Raw genomic sequence first — 5279 nt, 5'->3', positions numbered from 1 at the left:
TTGGGATTATAAATCCCTTGGTTGTATTGGCCTTGATTGCCAAAACCTTGAGATTGACCATAGGGCGCTTGGCTTTGATAGCCTTGTGCTCTATAGCCAACTCGATTTTGGCTATCATACCCACTTCCTTGGCCATATCCTTGGTGGGAACCATACATGGGGGCTCTAGGTTGCCTAGCAAAATTTGGATTGTTAGGGTTATCATTCTTAGACCTCTCATTTACGGCATTAGCATACTCTACATCAAAATCGCCTTCATACGAAGGGCCATAATCCACAAATGACAAGTTATGAACTAAGGGGCATGCATTGGGGGAATGACTATAGTCTTGGCAATTTTCGCAAAAGGAGGTGCCCGGAGGCATTGAGCTATAAGAACTAACCATTCTCTTCCCCTTAGAGAAAAGAGTGGCCGAAGGAGGAGGGATTGTAGACGGTGATGGCGGTTGGCTTGGTGTGTTTTCGAGCTTCTCCAATCGCGAAGTAAGCTTCTCTATCATCTGTGCTTGCTCTATGGCGTACACCGAACCCTTACCATCTTCACTCCTACCTTTCCCATCATAATTCCTTGTGCCTACATGCCAAGATTGGTAGTTTTGAACTACATCCTCAATGATTTCCTCTATTTGATCCTCAGTTTTATTCATGATGGGGCCTCCCGCGCCCTCATCAAGACTTGTCTTCGAACTTGGACTCAACCCCAAGTAGAATGTTTGAAGCAACAACCATTTATGGATCCCATGGTGAGGGCATTCCCTTTGGTACTCCTTAAAACGATCCCAAGCTTCGAAGAGTGACTCATCTCGCCTTTGCTCAAAGGATTGAATCTTGTGGCGACACTCCGCCGTCTTCCCATGCGAATAAAACTTGTTTAAGAATGCACTTGTCACCTCGGTCCACGTGCGAAGTGAGTTGGGCTTGACCTCCTCAAGCCAATCACTTGCTCGCCCAAGTAGAGAGAACCGAAACAATGTCAACCTCACGTAATCCGATGTGACACCATTGTGCTTGATTGTGTCACAATAGTGCTCGAATTGTTTGAGATGTTCTTGAGGTGATTCATTACTCTTCCCACAAAAGGGGTGGCTTTGGACCAAATTGATCAAGGCGGGCTTGATCTCAAAGTTGTTGGCACCCGTTGTTGGGGCTTGAATACCACATGTAGCTTCGAATGCCCCCGGTATTCCCAAGTTCTTAACCGGGAGCGCCATGTTCTCAAAAACTTGCTCACTCTCTTGTTGTTCCTCACCAACACTCAACGATTCGAATCTGTTATGGCTTGATGAGCTAGACCGTACACGCCTTAGTCTCCTAAGTGTCCTCTCCCATTCGAGGTCAAGAGGATGGAGGGTCCTTTGACGAGCACGCCCCCTAACAAGCATACTGAAGGAAATAATGCCCTTGGTCCAAGTATGCATTCTATGTTAAGTCTAATAAGTGCGGTTCAGTATTAATTAACAAGTTAATAAATTTAGTGAGATCAAGTGAGCTGAATGTCTAGCTAGAGGTCGCTTCAGTTCAAGTGGAATTAATGATATTAATCCACAACTTACTCTTGACTGAACCCGTAGGGTCACACAAATAGTACGTAAATGGATCAAGTATTTAATGGCATTAAATACTCCATCTATGGATATTCGAAATCGACGGATCTTGGTTTCAGTGGGAGCTGAGATCGTCACAAGCAAGAAATGAATACTCCGGAAACGATGATATTGCCGGAAACGGAAATATGGATCGTATCGGAAATATAAATATTATTCAAGTCGTAGATTTTGCCGGAAACGGAAACATGGTACGTATCGGAAATGGAAATATTGCCGGAAACGGAAATATTGTCAGAATCGGAAATATTATCGGAATCAGAAAATAGTTCTGGAAACGGAAATATTAAATATTTGTTCGAAACGGAAATTAATTCCGGGATCGGAAATATTAAATATTGTTCGTATCGGAAATGAATTCCGGAACCGGGAATTTAATCGGAAGCGTATCGTACGAATAAGCATCGGACGAGGCCTGCCGGACGAAGGCCCAGCACGAAGCCAGGCCATCGCCCAGCAAGCCAAGCGCGCCACACAAACAGCCAAGGCCACGCCAGGCCCAGCGCAAGGCCAGGCCCAGCAATGGGCTGCGAGCTGTGCTGCTGCTCGCGTGGGCTTGCGGCTCGCGTGGGCCGAGCAGCCGTGTGGGCTGTGCGCGGGCATGGACTGCACGCTCGTAGGTCATGCTCGTGTAGAGTTTGTGTTCACATACGAAACCTAAATTGTATAGGATTTGTTTGATGATTAAATTCCTAATAGGATTCCAGTTCCTTTTCCATACCTCTATAAGTAAGGGCCTAAGGTCATTATTTGCAGGAACGATTGAAGTATTCAAAGGGTAAGTTTTTGAAATAAAATTAGCCATACACTTGCAAACACTAGCCGAAAATCCTAGCAACCTTAAGGGCGATTCTAGTTGGTCTAACTTGAGGCGGATCCGGACGTACTGTGGACTATCTACGGAGGGACGACATTTGGAGTCCTAAAGACTTGTTCTTGTTCGGTTCGGGCGCAGCTAGGGAAGGCACGCTACAACATGTATGCATCAATACTATGCTAAATGATTATGTGAATATAATATGCTTTCCTGGCTTTATGGTTTTTCCGCATGATTTATGAATTGTCATATGTATCATAACCTAACAGTGGTATCACGAGCCTCTTATTATTTTCATAATCTAAATTGCATAAACATGGTTAAATATTACAAATTTGCAAGAATTAAAAGGGGTGATTAATTTTCGTAATTGTTAATTAATTGCAAATTGCGTTTATTTAATTATACGTACGCAGTTTTTCGGCAGTTTCTTCGTTACTCATCCAAATCGAGTGATTTTTGTGTCAATTCCGAAGCCTAACTATGACTTTTCGGAGGTTTTAGTTTTTCGAATGCAAAATTTCGTAAATTTAAGATGTTAAATTAAATATTTGCGATTCTTGTTGATAAATCTTGAATTTTTTATTGACCTACTGTATATGTTTAACAAGTTTGAATGCCTAGCCTTGTTAATTATGCAATCTAATTTGTAATTATAATTAATTTGTTGAAAATTGAAATAATTTAGAATTAATTTGATTTTCATAATTAGTTATAATTTAATTAGAGACCTATGATTAAAAACCACCATAAAAATTGTAAATTTATGTTAAATTTTAAATTTTTATGACCTAGACTTGAATCCATGTTAATCGGAAATCAATTAAATAATAAATTTTCGATTTTTCGCCCTAAAATTATGAAATTAATATTATTTATTAATTTGTCATTAATTTTGAATATAAAATTTTAATTTTTATGCGATTCGCTCATATAACTTGCACGCACAAAGCAATGGACGCTACGTGTTACCCTTAATGGGTGTTGTATAGTGTGGGCGTGCGACGACGAGCAAGGGAGCTCGTCGCCCATGCGGTACGAATGCAGCGAGCAAGGGCATGGTGCACGAGCACAAGGCAGCAGCTCTGCCTTGTGTCGTAGGCTGTGAGCAATGGGCGTATGGGCAGGGGCGAGAGCAAGGCACGAGCAGTCGCATGTGGGCAGCAAGCGTGCTGCGCCACAGCGCACACTGCCTCGCGCAAGCATGCGGAGCCTCGCGCGCAGCGAGCGCAAGCTCGCGTGCCACGAGCGCTACGCACAGCGTAGATGGCTCGCGCGCAGCGAGCGTCAGCTCGCATACTACTGCCTCGTGCGATGAGCGCAAGCTCGCGTGCGGGAAAGGCAGGCGCTAAACGAGAGATGGCTCGCATGGATCGAGCGCTGGCAAGCGAGCGCAGCAAGGGATGGCTCGCGTGCAGCGAGCGCTGGCGCGCGCATCGAGCACCAGCTCGCGTCTTCGAATAATGCCTTGCGATGGTGAGCAGCAGCAATGCGACGCAGCGCATGGGCTGCGGGCACATGGCCAGCAATGGTTGTATGCGTGTAGCCCATGGGCGTGCGTTGCGTGGGATTGTTGCGTTGCGATTAGATCGTTTTGAAATTTTAATTTGAAATTTTCAGTTTACGTAATTTTAATTAATTTTAAAATTAATAATTTAAATTATTTTCTTGGATTTTAATTTTGAATATTGTAATTATAATAAATTTTATTTATTCTAATTATTTTACTAAAATTAAAATCATGAATTAATTTAAATACGACTGAAATTAAATTAAACTTTTTGGATTCAATTATAAATTTATATGAGCTTTAAATTTTAATTAAATTTGTATGTTTCCGGTTAGACTAGAAATACATTTTTATGTTTAAAATTAGTAAAGCATATGAATTTATTGGTTTAAGTGGGAGCATTTTTAGTCATAAACTCTTGATTAGGTCTACAAATCCTTAAGGTTAAAACAACTTGATTAGAATTAATAAGGACTGAATAATTTGTAGATTATTGGTGCCCTTGATTAATTGCTGCAAATGTTTATGTGATGCATAATGTGTTTTACTAACCAGCTATTTGGGCCATTCATAATAATGAATGGGTGAATGGTATATATATTGTATAGGTACTGTTTTGCAGGTTATAAAGTGACTAGTATGGCCCAAATAGGATAGAAAATATGGTCTGCGTACCATTAATTTGAATGTAATTGGTCTAAAGTACCAAAGTTGTTTTTCAATTCAAATATGGTCTGCGTACCATCAAATAGTTGTAATTAGTTTTAATTATAGCTTATTCTATTTGAAGAAAATGGTGCCTCCCACGGAGATTTTCAAGACAGACTTTGAAGTTGAAGCTTCAAGATGAAGTCGGGCCATACTAGATCACATTTATCTTATGCATGTTTTAAGTTATTTATTGCTTTAAATATGTCTTAAAATGCATGAGATTACGGCTTGATTATGTTGCATGATTAAGGATTTTAGTTCACTTAAAATCTAACCAACATAGTAAGAGCCTTAAGTTCCAAACTTAAAATTGAGTTAAAAGGTGCCATGCCAAAATATACACTTGCGTGGAAATCCTTTACATCAATCTAGTAATAGTTTTCGCTCAGCGAGGTGTTACTTATTGGTCCTAAAGGGGCAAGGTACACAAATAATTGTGAGTACATGTTAGTTTTGGTGAAACTCGACGATATAAGTAAGGAGTCCTTTTATGTCGTGGCAAAATCGATAGGTTTACCTAATAAGTTCTTAGACGTACCTATCAACCAAGAATAGTTTCTAGACTATTAGCAAAAGGCTTTTGCTTACCTAAGATGTTTTAGGATTAAGTCGACAAACTATGCTTAGTTCTTCAATG

At 40.7% G+C, this 5279-nt stretch overlaps 1 pseudogene; it reads left to right on the top strand.

Moving 5' to 3' along the window:
- Nucleotides 1-735: 735 nt before the first annotated feature.
- On the top strand, nucleotides 736-836 carry LOC130466582 (uncharacterized; annotated as a pseudogene).
- The last annotated feature ends 4443 nt before the right edge of the window (nucleotides 837-5279 follow it).

Source organism: Spinacia oleracea, chromosome 1 (genome assembly GCF_020520425.1).
Source record: "Spinacia oleracea cultivar Varoflay chromosome 1, BTI_SOV_V1, whole genome shotgun sequence".
Taxonomy (NCBI): Eukaryota; Viridiplantae; Streptophyta; class Magnoliopsida; order Caryophyllales; family Amaranthaceae; genus Spinacia; species Spinacia oleracea.
Note: the sequence above shows the minus strand (reverse complement) of the source record. Positions and strands in the feature narration are given on the sequence as shown.